At 45.6% G+C, this 17,262-nt stretch overlaps 1 long non-coding RNA gene across 1 annotated transcript; it reads left to right on the top strand.

The window, feature by feature from the left end:
- The first annotated feature begins 8,993 nt into the window (after positions 1 to 8,993).
- LOC108587580 lies at positions 8,994 to 17,262 on the top strand. The gene is made up of 2 exons (XR_002524260.2): positions 8,994 to 11,553; positions 12,847 to 17,262. It is a non-coding gene; the product is annotated as an uncharacterized LOC108587580 (long non-coding RNA).

Here is a 17,262-nt window from a genome sequence, read left to right as displayed (position 1 = left end):
GTCATGCCTTTTTTGTGCATCTCTATCCTGACCCTGTATGTGGTGCTGCCTTTTCCCAGGCCCTCTGCCCCTGTCCTGGCCTCTGTCTGCAAAGCAGCTGCAGCAACCTCCCTCATGCTGTTGAAGATACTCATCTGGTGTCTATTGTGAATTGGCTGGAGCCCTTCTATGGGTTTGTCAGAGTCCCTCTGCATCCAGGCCGATGGTGCCTGCCATGCTCCTACATGCTGTTCTCTGCCACCCATCTGAGCCCAGCTAGAGACAGTGGGGAAGTGGAGGAGACACATCAAAACAGTGTGGCCACCCCAGTCACCCTCCAGTGCGCATCGACGACCAGGCAGCCATTAGACCCAAATGCAGCCCCACAGTGTGGAGGCGAATGGAAAGGCAATACATCCTCTTTTCATTCTCCTTCCATGTGAGGCCCGGCAGATCCTGGCATCTGTCTTCATCATCATGGCACCCTCAGACTCTTTCTTCTTCCTGGAGCAAGCTGTGCTCTCTGAAGCCACTGCCTGTGTGGGAAGCGCCCCAGCCTTTCTTCTCTGTTGCCAGGCATCCCTTCCTGTCCTGCCACTTCAAATGCATCTTTTCATATGTCCTTCCTGAGCGCCTCTAGCAGCTGCATGTTCCTGTTTCAGCCTCTGCCTTTCCACAGCTCCTCCAAGATTCCTCTATTGCAGAGCACAGCACCACCTTGCCGGAAACCTCCCAGAGGACTGTGAGGTCCATGAAGCAAGGGGCTGCATCTTATTCTCCTCGGTATCTGTCTGGCCCAGCAGTGGGCCCAGGCCAGGTAAGTCTTCTATGTGTGTGCTGAGTGATCAATGGACAAGAAAACCAAGCAGTGAAGTGATGGGCCTGAGAAACGAGCACCCTGGGGTGCTGAGGGTGTCTTGATATACTGAGTTTTAACATACTGAGTGATAAAAAATGCCAGGGAACTTGAGAGGATGGGAAGGAGGTGGAGGTTCTCTATGAGGTGTGAGTTTCTTCCAACCTGGTGTATCCAGAGTGGGGAATGAGGCTTCAAATGCCCAGAGCCCACTGTCTATACCATCCAGTTACACTCCAGGACCAACCCACAACTGGTAATTCCCTTGGTGAATGCAAGCAAGGATCTCCAATTTATTTTTAGATGTTAGATGTAGTGGTTAATTGCACATGCCCCACACCAGCACAGTCCAACCAAACTTCCTGCAATAATGGAAACGTGCTATATTCACTCTCCAATATAGCTTCCTCTGGCCACACTGGGCACTTGAATTGTGAATAGTACAAACTGAGAAACTGAATGTTTTATTTTTAAAAAATTTTACTGGATTTTGGCCACTGTCTTGGATAGTGCAGTGAGAAACAAACCATATGGATTCAAAATCTGTCTCTACCAAATGTATACTGGCTGTTTGCCTCATGTCCCATTTCCTCATTTATTAAAGATAATAGTGTATGTACTCTTGTTTTTTGTGATGATTAAATTATTAATGTGCTTTGGTTATCTAAGTGATTGGATACATGACAAATCACTTCAAATGTTGTGACTTTAAAACACGAGGAGCAATTGATGACCTTTCGTGGTTTCTGTGGGTCAGGGATTTGGGCAAGGCTGGGCTGTGCAGTTCTTACTTGGTGTCTCTGTGGTTGCAGCCATGTGGCCTTCTCTTCCACCATGGCTCAGTCACATGGCTGGCAGGTTGTCCAGTGGCCCCTCTGTGGGCTGCATGAGTGTCCTCCCAGCACAGCAGTTGGCTTCCCCAACAGCGAGCCACCGTGAGAGCAGGGGAGCTGCAATGGCTGTGATTTTGTCACCTCAGAAGCCACTCACTCTCACACTGAATGAGCATCCTCGGGGGCCGTTTCAGAGGCAGCTGCCACAGTTAACACTGAGGCCAGGCCTGAAAAAACCCTGAGCAGACAAAGTCCGTAAGCCTCTTAAGTGACTTTAACCTCACTTGCTTTGCAAACATTACAGAGACTTAACTTGAGCTATTTCTTGTAAATATCTATTTTAAAGAAAAGCAGAATGTAATCTCAACCAATCAGAAGCAGCCAGCTCACTTATGATTGCAAGCATACCCTGTTTTATTGCTGGTCACTTTATTGAACTTGACAGATATTGTGCTTTTTTTTTAAAATTTGAAGATTTGTGGCAACTCTGTGTTGTGCAAGTCCATTGGCACCATTTTTCCAACAGTGTGTGCTCACTTTGTTGTAACATTTTGGTAATTCCCACAATATTTCAAACTTTTTCATTATTATTATATCTGTTATAGTGATTTGTCATCAGTGATCTTTGAAGTTGCTGTTGTAATTGTTTGCAGGGGGTACAAACTATACCCATATAAGACGGCAAACTTAGTAGATAAAGGTTGTGTGTGTTCTGACTGCTCCACTGAACAGAGAGACTGTTTCTCTCTCTTTCCCTCTCCTCAGGCCTCCCTTTCCCTGAGACACAACAATGTTGAAATTAAGACAATTAATAGTTCTTCAATGACTTCTAAGTGTTCAAGTGAAAGCAAGGGTCCACATCTCCCACTTTCAATTAAAAGCTAGAAACAATTAAGCTTAGTGAGGAAGGCATGTCAAAAGTGGAGACAGGCTGAGAGCTAAGTCTTGTGCACCTAAGAGTTAGCCAAGTTGTGAATGCAAAGGAAACATTCCTGAGAAAATTAATTTCTTAGAGAAAATCATCATTCATGCATTCAATGAATACATGATTGATAAGGAAGTGAACGCCTTATTGCTGATACAGAGAAAGTTTAAGTGGTCCGAATAGAAGATCAAAATAGCCACAGTGTTCCTTAAGCCAAAGCCAAATCCACAGTAAGGCCCTAGCTCTTCAGTTCTATAGAGGATGAGAGAAGTGAGAAAGTTGCAGAAGAAAAGTTGGAAGCTAGCAGAGGTTGGTTCCTGAGGTTAAAGGAGAGATGCTGTCTCCATAACATAAAAGTATAAGGTAAAGCAGCAAGAGCTGATGTAGGAGCTGCAGTAAGTTCTCCAGAAGATCTAGCTAAGATCATTGATGAAGGTGGTTACACTAAACCACAGATTTTCAGTGTAGATAAAACAGTCTTCTGTCGAAAGAAGATATATTCTAGGACTTTCATAGGTAGAGAGAAGTCAATGCCTAGCTTCAAAGCTTCAAATGACAGGCTTGCTAGGGGCAAATGCTCATTTATTATTCCCAAAATACTTAGAGTCCTTAAGAATTGTGCTAAATCTCCTCTTTCTGAAAACACAAAGCCTGGATGATGGTACATCTGTTTACAGCATGGTTTACTGAATATTTTAAACACATAAGTGAAACCTAGTGCTCAGAAAAAAAGATTATTTTCAAACTATTATTGCTCATTGCCAATGCACCTGGTCACCCAAGATGGAAATATACAAAGAGATTAATGTTTCATGCCTGCTAACACAACATCCATTCTGCAGCCCATGAATCAAGAAGTAATTCTGACTTTCAAGTCTTATTATTTAAGGAACAAATTTTGTAAGGCTATTGTTACTATAGATAGTGATTCCTCTGATGGATCTGGGTAAAGTAAATTAAAAATCTTCTGGAAATAATTTACCATTCTAGATGTCATTAAGAACATTCGTGATTCATGAGAGGAAATCAAAATATCAACATAAACAGGAGTTTGAAAGAAGTTGATTCCAACCCTTGTGGATGACTATGAGAGATTCAAGGCTTCAGTGGAGAATGTACCTACAGATATGGTGGAAACAGCAAAAGAACTAGAATCAAAAGTGGAGCCTGAAGATTAAACTGAATTGCTGCAATCTCATGATAAAACTTGAACAGACGAGGAGTTGCTTCTTACAGGTGAGTAAAGAAAGTGGTTTCTTGAGATGGGATCTATTTCAGGTGAAAGCGCTGTGAACATTGTGAAATGACAACAAAGGATGTTATATAAATATAAATTACAATAAAGTAATGGGAGAGCTTGACAGGATTGACTCCAATTTTGAAAGAAGTTCTAATCTGGGTAAAGTACTATCAAACAGCGTCACATGCTACAGAGAAATCTTTCATGAAAGAGTCAACGGATGTGGCAAACCTCATTGTTGTCTTATTTTGTGAAATTGCCATGGCCACCCCAACCTTCAGCAACTACTGCTTTGATCAATCATCAGCTGTCAATATCAAGGCTAGAAAAAGATTACGAGTCTCTGAAGGCTCGGATAATCATTAGTATTTCTCAGCAATGAAGTATGAAGTACTTTTGAATTAGGGTGTATACATTGCTTTTTTTTTTCTTTTTTCTTTTTTTTTGAGATGGAATCTCACTCTGTCACCTAGGCTGGAGTGCGGTGGCATGATCTCCACTCACTGCAAGCTCCACCTCCCAGGTTTACACCATTCTCCTGCCTCAGCCTCCTAAGTAGCTGGGACTGCAGGCACCCGCAACCACGCTCGGCTAATTTTTTATATCTATTTTTTAGTAGAGACAGGGTTTCACCATGTTAGCCAGAATGGTCTCGATATCCCGACCTCGTGATCCACCCACCTCAGCCTCCTAAAGGGCTGGGATTACATGTACATTGCTTTTTTAGACATAATGCTATTGAACACTTCATAGACTATAGTATAATATAAACATAACTTTGGTATGCAGTGGGAAACAAAAAACATTATGTGACACACTTGATTGTGGTATTTGCAGTATTTGCAGATAGTAATCTGTCACTGAACCTGCAATGTCTCCAAGGTACGCCTGTATGTAACTAGGGGTTTTTCAATGGGATAGACCCAATAAGGCAACTGCATATCCATAATCAATTAAATATTTTGTTTTGTTTGACTTCCCTGTTTGTATTATGGAAATCTCCTTCTTGCATTCCTTTGATGGAACTCACAAACCACTTGCTCTTTGGAGCTGCCTAATTCATGAATCCCTGTTTGCTCAAACTGTTTAAAAATTTTATTGTGCTTTGGTTTGCCTTTTTAACCCTGCAATGTGTATCGAAGGGTGCTTAGCACATAGTGAATGGAGATGTTAGTGGTTCTTCTCTGACGCTTTCCAAGTTTGGCGAAACCTTGAGGCTCTCCACTCACATTTGCAAATGCTAAACGCTCCTGTGGTGGAGAGAGTGGGGTCTGGGGTGTGGACACCTTCTGAGGTGTTCTCACCCGGCACTGGCTCCTTTTGTAGTCTCCCTTTCAGTTCAGTATCAGAACTGAACTGTACACCCCTTCACAAGTAACTTTCGAGTGGGCCTGCTGAAACAATCCAGGCGGTCCTCCCCAGCTCAGGGTCTCACTTAACTCTGAGAAGGCAGGATGTGAGAGATTTAGAATAAGAAGCTCTGGAACTCTCCCAGTTTACTGTTAAAATTACACACACAAAAAATCAAAACCTCAGTTTATTTGTCCAAAAATGGGGATAGTGTTCTTGTCCTACATGATGAGTGTACTAATCCCTCCAGCCAGAATTCACTTGGGGCTCTGTGCACCAGCAGGGTGCTGGTGAGGACTGCATGCAGGTGCTGCCTTCACACCCGGAGCAGGCTGGAGGGAGTGGTGTGAAGCCTCCCAACCCCACGGCTGGGGCCAAAGGCTGTGCTGAGGCACCCGGACATGGAGCTGGTCTGGCCTGATGACTCAGAGTGGAAAGACACTGGCTGCGCTGAAGCATGGGGACTCGGGCAGGGGCGTCAAGGCAAGGACACCAGTGAACAGGATTTGTAAGGTGCTCTTGGTGATTTTGGACAGACACTCTTACTTGCTTTATTGCTCCCTTTTGACTTCTGCCCCCTTTCCCTAATTGTATTTCCAAATGTGTGGTGCTCACCAGGATCCTGGGCAGTGCAATGGGATGGCTGCTTGGTTTCTGTTGATCCTCACAGAGCCTGGTGACTTCTTCCTCCCAGGTATGTGGATCAACACTGTCTCCCTGGCCTCTACACAGAACGCAGGTCCCCTCAGCAGAGCAGGAGAACTCAGGTTGGAACTCATTATTGCATGGTGCTTGTCTTGCCACCTGTCCCCATAATGCCTTAAGTGACAATGACATAGGCATCTGACAATGCATGTGGCCATCACTTTTTATCATTTTAAGATATATGGCCCTTCTTTTTCCAACTGCTTTCCCCCACCAGACAGCCAGGAGCCCAGAGAAAGGCTGTGTTGTGTCCTTTACTGAGCCTGACAGGCCTGTGTGCGCCAGGGGCTTGGCATGCCCGGGAATAATAGCGCCAGCCTTTGGCCTTCCCGCAGCCTCTCCTTGGGGTCTTTGGGGTCCCCACAGGCCCTCCCCTCCCCTCCCCTCTGCGTTTTCCAGGATCCAGCCAGCCACCGGCACACGTTTGTCCTCCTCCGCACACGAGGATCCCCAGGCCCAGTGGTGTTAACCCAGGGAGGAGCAGGGTTTGGGATGTGATCCACAGCTGATCCCTCGTGGCCCCTCCTCCCCCGAATCCTGAAACATGAGGAGGCCCCTCAGCTAATGGCTCGGAGTCCGTCTATGGGAACTTTCTCCAGTCTATGGGGGCGGCAAGGGTCTCGCCTCAGGGACTTGGTTTATTTATCTAGCTGGACTCCATCCCTTAATATCCAGCTTACAGAGGAAGAGGCTTTAGCAGCTAAATGCAGCCGCATCTCCTCCTGTGGACTGTGAGCAGAAAAAGAACAGATATTTACAGAGGCCTAAGCCTCCTGCAAGGCTATCCCAGCGGGTGGAGCTTCAGGATCCTGGTCAGGAACCCCGAACCCAGCGCTGGAGACCCTGAAGGTCAGGGCGTCCGACCCTCTTCCCAGCCTCCAAAGGCCTGTGTTGGTCTGATTGTGGAATCCAAGCTCTGATTTCCATCCATCCTCCCAATCCGAATTCCGTTTGCAGACATAAACACCATCAACAATGTAGAGAATGTGTTTTCTCATCTTTGAATATTAACACTCATCTGTTTAATTGAGCTACTTTTTACATGCATGTAAGATGTTCTGCAATTGCAAAAGAAACATGTGCTTCGTGTTGTATAAGCCATATGTTCCGCAAGACCTGCCATCAAATGATTGCTCAAACATTTGTTGAATGGGATGAGCAATGGAGGTTCAGACAGGTACCCTGACCTGCCCAGGCTGGAGGGTAGGGAGCTGGAAATTCGTACAACCATGCCTTGTTCTACTTGTTTTGTGAAAGAATCATGTGATCAGTGACAAAGAGGCTGGGCAGCTCGGCCAGGCAACAGGGAGAGCGACTGAGCTGGGGGGACTACAGTGCTGTGCTCCTCTGCACCCCTGCTGGGATGTCTGAGACCAAGCTGACATTGGCCCCCAGAATGCCGTGGGGCTGCTCCTCCTCATGGAGCGGCTCCCCGGGTTTCCTGCTTGACTCCTGCTGCTCTTGTGTTGAAGGGCCACCTCTGGGCTGCTCCCCCTGTTCCCTGGCCAGAGCCAGGCCCTGTCAGGCACGCACATGGAAGATGAGGGAGGTGCAGTTGTTTACACAGGTGCAGACTCTAGAGGGACCCCACGTGGACTCCATGGCTTCTGCCCCAAGCACTCGCGGGAGGACACAGCTCTGCCCGGAAGGGAGAGTGCTGAGCTGGGTCCCTGCTGCTCACCTCTGTGACATTCACCCTGGGTCAGTCCTTCCCTCTCACACATATGTTCTGCAAGATCTGCCGTCAGATATTTGTTCAGTCAAATATTTGTCGAATGGGATGAGCTGTGGAGGTTCAGACAGATGCCATGACCTGAAGTGTCAAATGAAGGGATGCGTGTGATGGTCTTCACCATTTATATTGTTTTAAACTTGGTAAGCACTAGTTAAAATAAAAGAGCCAACACTTTTCTTTACATTTTTACTCTCTGTCTTTCTAATATATAGTATGTAAAAAGAAAAATCTTGGCTATTCCAATAGAGGAAGTGGCTGTGTTTTGTTTTGCTATTTGTTTATTTATTTATTTATTTATTCTCCATGTATTAGTCTACTTGGGCTGCCATAGCAAAGTACCACAGACTGGGTGGCTTAAACAACAGAAACTCATTTTCTCACGGTCCTGAAGTCCAAGAACAAGGTGGCAGTAGGGTTGGTTTCTGGTGAGGACTCTCTTCTGAACTTGCAATGGCTGCCTTCTCATTGTGTCCTCACGTGGATTTTTCCCTGTGTGTGTACTTCTCGTGTCTTTTCCTTTTCCTATAGGACAGCAGTCCTGTTGGATCAGGGCCTCATCCTTATGACTGCATTTAACCTTATTTACTTCCTTAAAGGCCCTGCCTCTAAATACTGTCATACTGGGGCTAGGGCTTCAACACTTGGATTTTGGGGGAGACATAGCTCAGTCCATAGTACTGCCCAATGGGCAAAGCTCAGCCAGCCCTCATGTCTGTGGGGCTTCTCTTTCCTGCGAGGGCCTGGTCTCCTAGAGAAGCCCCAGTCCTCTCTGTTCCTGGTTGTCCCCATCCTTCTTCCTCTCAGGTGAGGAGGCCAGACCTTCTCCTTGGACTCAGTGCTTGACCAGCTGCTCCCTCCACAAGGTGCAGGCAGGAGGAGTTGAGTGTTAATAGCTCAGCCCAAGATGTCTCCCGGAAGTGGCTGTCACTGATCCATGCAAGGGGAGCCGATCAAGCACTTGGAAGTCCATAAGGGCAACTTCCTCTTCTGGCTCTGCTCTCCTCTTTTGTCTCCCTGCAGTGGGTGCAGTCTGAGTGCCCTGGTGGTGCATTTGCACAAAGGAGAGAGAGGCCACTTCTGCCTGACGCATATATCTTTTCTCCTCCTTTGTCTAGGGTTAAGAACTATCAGAGCGTGGCTCAACTGAGAAACAGCTTTCTGAGTAGAGCTGGGGAAAGATGGGCTGAGAGGTTTCTGAGGTGTGTTTACCATCACTGAGGCATTGTGATGCCTTAGGTGGGTCTAAACCCTCCAGCTTCAGTGAGAGTGACTGTGGGGCATCAGGTAATCTGAGACTGCAGCTCAGAGATTACTCCAGCAAAGGGTCAGGCAGGTGTGAGCCCTCCATTCAGAGAGAACTGTTGGTATTTTATCACCTTCTTTTAATTCATTCTTATTTAATAATCATTCTTATTTCATTAACTTGTATTTTAACTTAATGTATTTTTTCCTCTGTTAAAATTGTTTTGTGTTTACTCGGGAGTTCTTCTGAAATTGAAGGTTACTTCAGTACAATATTTTAATTCATTTTCAGTATATTTTGAAGCCAATGCATTTGAGGCTATAATTGCTCCTTAGAGTACTAGAGTACTTTTTGGCCATATCTTAGAGGTTTCAATAGATACTGTTCTGAATTACATTTCCTTTTAAAGAGCCGTTTTACCTTTGATTTCTTTTTAAGTCTAAATATTGTTTTGAAGTTGTTTTATATTTTTAAATGTTAACCTCATTTTGGGGAGAGAGGCTATTTCTTTCTTCTTAGTTTCTGGTTATTCTACATATGGAGTTGTTATAATTTTTCCTCTTTCAAAATTAAAATTTTATTGGGAGCAAAGTACAGTAGTCCTCACTCATATGCAGTTTGGCTTTCCGTAGTTTTAGTTATCCCAGTGAACAGGTGTTCAAAAATATTAGATGGAAACTCCCAGAAATAAAGAGTTCATAAGTTTTAAATTGCATGCATTCTGAGTAATATGATGAAATCTGGTGCCATTCACCTCCCCATCTCACCGGGGAGGTGAATCATCCCTTTTTCCAGGTATCCACACTGCCTATGCTATCTGCCCGTTGGTCACTTACTAATTGTTGTGATGATGAGATCTACAGATCACAAGAAGGGTGAATACAGTGCAGTAAGATATTTTGAGAGACCACATTCATATAACTTTCATGAGTATATTGTTATAATTATTCTGCTTTACTATTATTGTTAATCTCTTACTGTGCCAAATTTGTACATTGAACTTTATCATAGGTGTGTATGTACAGGAAAAAGCAGTATATAGGGTTTGGTGCTATCCAAGGTTTCAGGCATCTGCTGGGGATCTTGGAACAAATCTCTTGGGGATAATGAGGGGGTACTGCACACAGTAGACTTTTATAATATTTTTGTTTATTATTTATTGTTTTAGGTAGAAACAACATCTCCATATCTTTTTCTGTTTTCTATCTCTAGTTACACAATCAAGTTTGTTCGTTTTATTATTTACACCCTTGGTCTTTTGTGCTCTTGGTTCTTTCAATTTCTGACATGTTTGTTAAAATCCCATCCAGGTTTTGGAGGGAGATATATACTTGCACATCTCTTTTGGGTTCTTAATCCACTGGGAGCACAGCTGGATGAGTCCTAAGAACAGAGGTGACTTTATTATGGAAAAGTAGTCTTGTGCTTAAGGGAGAAATGGAATTTCCTTTTCCTTTTTCTTCTTCTCCGAATTGGAGATTCTTGGTCCTGCAGACTGGATGACTAAGGTGCTCAACTAACCAAAGCCTGGGAGCGAGGAGCATGAGAAGAGTACTGCTTCCCAGAGGCAGCAGTGTGCCCAGCCCTGCAATGACAAAGCACAGGCAGGTCCTGGAAGCTGCAGGAGAAAGTAGAACATGCCCTCCCTGCTCACCTTTTAATGTGGGGAATTCAGTAAAGTGGTCACGAGAATCCAACAGAAGTTACCTTCGCTGCATTTCCAGGGTCAGATAATTTCCTTCTGGATAGAGACCTGCATGTGAGGGAGTGGAAAGGGGGACCAGCCAATGGCTGGAGTGGCATGCTTACCTCTCTAGAAATGTGAGAAGCGGGAGATTAGCAGGCCTCTGTGACAACTCTGATACTGTTGTCTGTCTTAATTTCAATCCTGTATGTGTTTGTGTATAAGATTTTTGTATTAAGTAAGCAGTACATTTAAGTTGACATAATTTGCCTTTCGAGGGGAAAATTTAGCCCAGTAATAGTTATTATAATCAGTGATATATTTGGAATTATTTATACAATTGCTATAATTTTTGACTTCTATTTAATATACTTTATAACAAGAAAGAAGCAGTATAATAGTTAAGGGTGGGGATTTTGCATTCAAATTCTAGTTCTTAAAGTTACTAGAAAGGCCATCATAAGAAAACCACTTAACCTTTCTGCATCTAAGGTTTTTTGTCTTTAAGTTGCATAACTCATAGGATTGTGAAATAATTCTTTGATATTTATAGAATGTTCAGAATAGTGCATGGCACCAACTAAATGCTCCATCAGCTATTATTGTTTGCTTTCTTCCCAAATTTTGCCATTTATTAAATTTTTGTTGGTTCTTTTTTCTGATTGGTTTGGTTTAAAATTTAAACCTCTACTAAGTCTGTCTTCAGAGTTTTAATTAATATACATTTGTTTTATATTAAATATGAGTTTTTTGTTTAATTAAAAATAATTTCAAGGCACTGAGATTTATGGTTAAAGTTGCTTTGAGTACTGCTGAAAACATAAACCAAAACTAGTAGAGAAAGGAGAGGGAGAAAATGAACATCTTAAATGAAACAACAAATTACCACAACTTCAAAGCAGAAATGATGTAAAACATTCACCAAATACCATGCCTTTGGACCAACATGAAATGAATGAGTATCATCCATGCCCAGAGACCACATATACCTCTTGGGACCACAGTAAGTACCCCAAACCTTCCAATTGTTGCTGTGACCACCCGGAAGTTGCTTTCAATGAACCCTATACTAGACATGGTCTAATCCTTCGATGGTTTAATGATGGAACCACTTGGCCACAGGTGACCCCACTCATCTGTAGAGACACTTTAACATCTGTGGAATCCTGCATGAGGTCAAGGCTACCTTGTGTCCGTTGTTGATGCATTTGCTAGTAAAATCCTAGCGCTCCACTTTACTGACTTCTTTTATGTGATGAAAGAAAAATCACCACATTGCCTTCCTTTCTGACAGTTCACTGAGGCAGAAGTAGCCCCAGTTGAGATGTGTTTGTAAGGGATAAATTTAATACATTGTCTTGGCAGGAAGCATTTTCTTGGTGCCACTTTCCTAGGTGGGGTTTCTTCTTGCAGACTATGGCTTGCAGTTCCAGAGCAGAGACCTACATTACTGTCTACTGCTGAAGTGAACTGCTGCCCCTCTGGAGTCTGGATATCATCAGAATGAAAAAGGTTCAGAGTTTTTTTCAGAAGTAGTAAATCAGACCCTTTGTGAAGTGTACATTCAATTTCCTTGCCTCTCTTTCTTCTAGAAGTGATGAAGCAGAGTGATGCCTTTGTTTTAACTCCTGTGGGTGTGGGGAGGGGTGTCTGGGCTGCCAGGACCCTCCCTCCAGGCCCATAGGCCTCCTGGTTCCTGACTGGATTCCAAATGCGCGCATGTCCAGAGGTGCACTTTGCCTCCAGCATCCCTCGCATCCCCTTACACCCTCTCTAGAGCATACAGTCCCTTCACAATGCCTCATATCCATGGTCCAAGGCATTGGAGTGTTCTCTGCTTGGCTTCCCCAGGAATAAGGGAGCATTGTCAGTTGGGCAGGGCCCTGTGGAACTTTGTCTTTTTGCACACTCTCCCATCCCAGATTACGTGCTTGGAGCCACCATGCACGTCATTAAAAGGGACTCCCTATGCTCTTGGGAGGCTAAGGAATAGTTATCAAATTGTGTTAACCGCAGAGACAAAACTAACATATATAATATTAGCAATAATTAACATAAAACATCTATTTTGCATTCAAAAGTTAATTGTGCAAATATGAGAGAGTGAATGTTTTTGAGTTTGTGGGTGTCTTGCAGCTTCAGTGGGAGCAATAACGTCACACATTGCTAACAAGGCCATGATGGGATGCATTAATGCAAAAATGGGGTGTGGGTCAGAGGAGGCAATGGCCCTATTGTCTTCTGTGCTGGCTAGTTTGTCTGGAACTTTGTAGTCTCATTGTCCATTGCATTATAGAAAGAACCTTGAAAGTGAGTATATGAGACAGTGATAACATCTTGAGTGATCTAGAAACCATGCTGTTTGAAGACGAGTGGAAGAACTATCTAATCCCACAGTGCTGTCTAAAAAAAGACTGGAGGAAAACGGTTACTATCTCCAGATGTTTAAAGGACCGCAACAAGGTAGAGAAAACAAACCGATTCCGTGTAATCACCATAGGGTAGGACTTTGATCTGTAGGTGGAAGTTGCTGGGGGCAGATTTTATTTCATTCCAAAGAATAGCTTTTGAACAGCCCTGGGGGCAGTGCTGTGGGAAAGTGCTTACCACGTTGCCCCAGATGCCCAAGCCAAGGCTGGCTGCCCTTCTTCTGGAGCTTGGGTGGCTAAACCTGGGATATCCTGCCTCTGAGTGCAGGGGCTCTGCAGCTGTAGGAGGAAGCAGTGGCATGACTCCCAGGTCTGCAAGGCTTGGACGGGAAGGACGGCCTGGACCAGCTGTACTCCTGGAGGGTGCAGGCCTGCCAGCTGCCACAGGGGATGTTTGTCCAGCTTTGGGGCTCAAGCTGATGAACTAGGCCTGGGGTTTCACCTGCAACCTCTCCTGCACTCCTGATATCTGAAGGGAAGGCCCCAACTCTGAGACTCAGACGGTCTGTCCGCACCCTGAGGACTAGGCGGAGGACAAGCCTTCTTGGCTTGAGGATGAAAGACGGGGTGGAGCTCAGGGTTGGGCTGGGCTCTCCCCTTCCTGGGGGGTCTTCTCTGTTTGTGAAACCCATTCCCATGAACATCCGGGTGCTGTCCTCAGTACGGTAGGAAGCAGCTCTGGTGTTTACCCGAGTCCAGTTGAATCGTTTGCCCAGCACGTCCAGCGGGAGGCACTTGGGCTGGTGTGTTGGGCCGGCCTGGTCCACCTTGACCATCAGGGGCTCTGCAGTCACTTGCTAGGCTGGTTGGTGGCACCCAGCAGGGTTCAGGGGCCTACTCATCACACACATGCCTGTCATGCAGGCTCTCAGCAGTGAGTCCCTCCCACTCCCTGTCACACCGATCCTGCTTTTTATAGAAAAAGGAGAAGCAGAAGGAAAAGGAAATGGTGATAAATTTGCTAATAAAAAATCAAGTTCTGAGGGAATCCTGAAGTTAGTTTTCACTCTTTCCAATTAATATACACCTTTATTTTGTCTACATTTTTAAATTTCAATTTTATATAATTTTATACTTTACGAAAAAGGTGAAAAAAAGAATAAAAAATTCCCATATACTTTTCGGCTCAGATTTCCTAGATGTTAGTTTCTCAGGCCATCTGAGTACAGGGAACAACATCAGGAAATTAACATTGATAGAACATTCGTCTAATCCATAGACTTTATGCAGATTTTACCAATTGTCCCATGAATGGCTCTTTCCTAGTCCAGGATCCAACCCAGGTTTGCATTATGAATTTAGTGGTCATGCTCCTTAGCCTTTAATCTAGGAGAGTCTTACCTACACCTTTGGTGAGTTCATTTCTACAGAAGGAGAACTTATCCACTCAAGAAATGTCAAGTGTTTACTAAACCCTGTCTGTAGCCTGCTAGGAATGAACATCACATTGAAAAGGACCAACACCATCCCTGCCATTGGAGGGTACTCCATCTAATGTTGAACACAGACAAGAAAACTAGCAGTATTCACAAAGAATGACAATTACTCTATGGGGGTGTGAAGGGAGCATATAGGTTGAGCAGGTGGACATCTAATCCATATAGGCTGGGAGGGCGAACACCTAATCCAATTTGGAAAGAGGCAAGAATGGATTCTTAGAAGAGGCAATATTGGAGTTGAGGTCTTTGGGATGAGTAAGAGTTATTCAGGCTGGGAGAAAGATGTTGCTGGCATGAGATCACGCAGGTGGTGGCAGTGACATTAGTGAAAACCCAGCGGCATGGGACCTCTTCTCTGGTCACTAAACTAATGTGCATTCTAGAGACTAAATGTGAGATATAAGACAAAGGAAGCAGAAGCCACAGATTGTGGAGATTGGTAGGAGGGAGAGGGTGAAGCATAGGGTGATGGAGAGGCTGATGATGGAGAGGGTGGTAGAGAGGGTGATGGAGAGGTTTGTAGAGAAGGTGATGGAGAGAGTGGTAGAGAGGATGATGGAGATGGTTGTGGAGGGGATGGTGGAGAGGGTGGTGGAAAGGGTGATGGAGAGGGTGTTGGAGAGGATGATGGAAAGGGTGGTTGAGAGGGCAATGGAGAGGGTAGTGGAGAGGGTGATAGAGAGGGTGGTGGAATGAGGAGGGTGGGTGAAGGGCACAGTGAGAAATGAAGCCCAGGCTTTGGCACTGAGTGGGAGCTGGTGTCATTCTCTAAGGCAGAAGACACACGGGAGGAACTGTTTTGAGGATGCATTTATACTGAAGTGTTTGGTTAATTTGAGTAAAGTTAAGAGTATGAAGCTGAGGTTCTCTTGATCCCCAACCCGCAGCTGTTGACCTTGTGCCATGTTCTCAAATCTTTTCAACCCAGCAAGTCTTCATGGAGAAACTGCTAGGTGTAAAATGCAGACAGGTACTCCTGAGATGCAGGCTGAGTGCCATGGTCCCTGACCTGGGAGCAGCCAGGGCCACCCACTGTGGGCAGACCACGTAATAAAAGTTGTCCAAGGAGACCGAAGCCTGGTCAGTGATGGCTCAGGAGGGCACCATAGATGGGGAACTGTCCCACCATGCAGAGTGGTGTGCTGAGAGCAATGGAGCAGATGGCCAAGCCAGAACTTGCACGTGGCTGGGATTCTAAATGCCAGGGAGTGGTGGATGCACATCCAATCCCCTGATCTGTTAGAGAAGGGCTGGCAGGAGCTCCTTCTAGATGGAAGCCACTGTGATAGCTTCCATTCTCCCATTTCTCTGTGGGGGAAGAGGGGGCTCTGAGAGGGTAAGCGACTTGCTCAAAGCCACACAGGTAGTAAGTGCAGAACCAGGACTTTGACAGAGATCTAGCGCTAAAGCTCCTGTTTCTTCCTCTATGTCCCTGATATCAAATGAAAACTCAGGTCTAGTCTGGGCAACTGTTGAAATCCACAGGTGAGGTGAGAGGATGTCTGGATGGAAGGAGCAATGGGAAACGTTACAGCTGCAACCCCGGAGTTGTCACTGGCACCAGAAAAAGCCCTGTCCATCATCAGGAAAAGCCCATCCCTACAAGCCCCCCAAGAGGAAATAGGAAGATGAGGTCTAATTCCAGGGAATGGGACTAAGGCCTGGCAGGGAGGGCAGTTACACCAGCCCTGACCTGGTGGCAGGACTGACCTCGGGCGAGCAGAATGCAGCCAGGACTGTCAATGGCACCAAGAAACATCAGGCTGTATCCAGCGCGAGGCTTGGCCCTGATGCATCTTCCTTGTCCCCGATTCCGGATCTTTTTCTTGATTAACTGGGAGGCTGCTGGCGAGGCTCCAGCTGGGGCCTCAGTTCTAGGGCATGGTGTTGATGTTTGCAGAGGCTGTCTCTTCCCTTCTGACCTCTGCTCACCCTGTTTGCAGACCTGCTTTACCCCGACTGCCTGGGTTGGAAGCACTTAAGAAGAGGGGCTCTCAGCTGGATTCTTCCTCAGAGAGTCAGAAGTCTGCTCCACCCCACGGTCCTCCAGCCTCTCAGCAGCTCAGCTGGAGGGGGAAGTCCAGGCAGCCAAGGGTAGTGTGGCTTTCCTGGATCCTTCAGGGTGGGGTGGTAAGAGCAGAGGAGAGAGTACAGAACTTGGAATGTGAGGCCTGGGGGAAGTGACGGGCCCTGTTGCTCATCTGCTAGGATTAGAACTGAAGAGTTAGCGGCGATCAGGGAGTGTTAATTGATCTTGAAGGTCGTCTGCCCAACTTGTCAGTACTCTGTCTCCTCTCCACTCCTCTGAAGGCCCCAGAGGTCCCAGCTGGGCAAACCACACCGCACAGATTGGTATGAAATCTGCACTTATAGCCTGATTTGAAACCTGAGAGGCGGGAATGATGGCCAGTCTACAGAGGGACATAATCCAGACTGGGTCAGGGTGTGTGCACTCCTGCTGTCGGAGAGCCTGGGAATCCAGCCCCAGCAAGCTTGCAGCCACAGGGAAAGAGCACAGACTAGAAGCAAACCACTTCCCAGACATCCATGGACCACCACGGTCCATTCCGAATGGCTGGGCAGCACCTCTGAGGAATGAGTCTGGGGTCCTGCACTTATGACCCAAGGGCGGAAGTGAGCCAAGTGAAGGTTCTGTGTGCTAAAATTTGCTTTGTGCCTTGGGAAAAGAACCTTGGGCTTCCTGGATCCCATTGTATCATGTGGCCTTGGCAGCTCTGGGAGATATTTTCTCTATTAAGCACACCAACAGCTGCTGATTTTGGCTAAGGTTTTCTTGCTCACTTCTTGGGAGAAAAGATGCTCAGCTGTCTACAAGAGCTACCA

This window comes from Papio anubis, chromosome 11 (genome assembly GCF_008728515.1).
Source record: "Papio anubis isolate 15944 chromosome 11, Panubis1.0, whole genome shotgun sequence".
Lineage (NCBI taxonomy): Eukaryota > Metazoa > Chordata > Mammalia > Primates > Cercopithecidae > Papio > Papio anubis.
The sequence above is the reverse complement of the archived record's forward strand: the minus strand, read 5'-3'. Positions and strand labels throughout refer to the sequence as shown.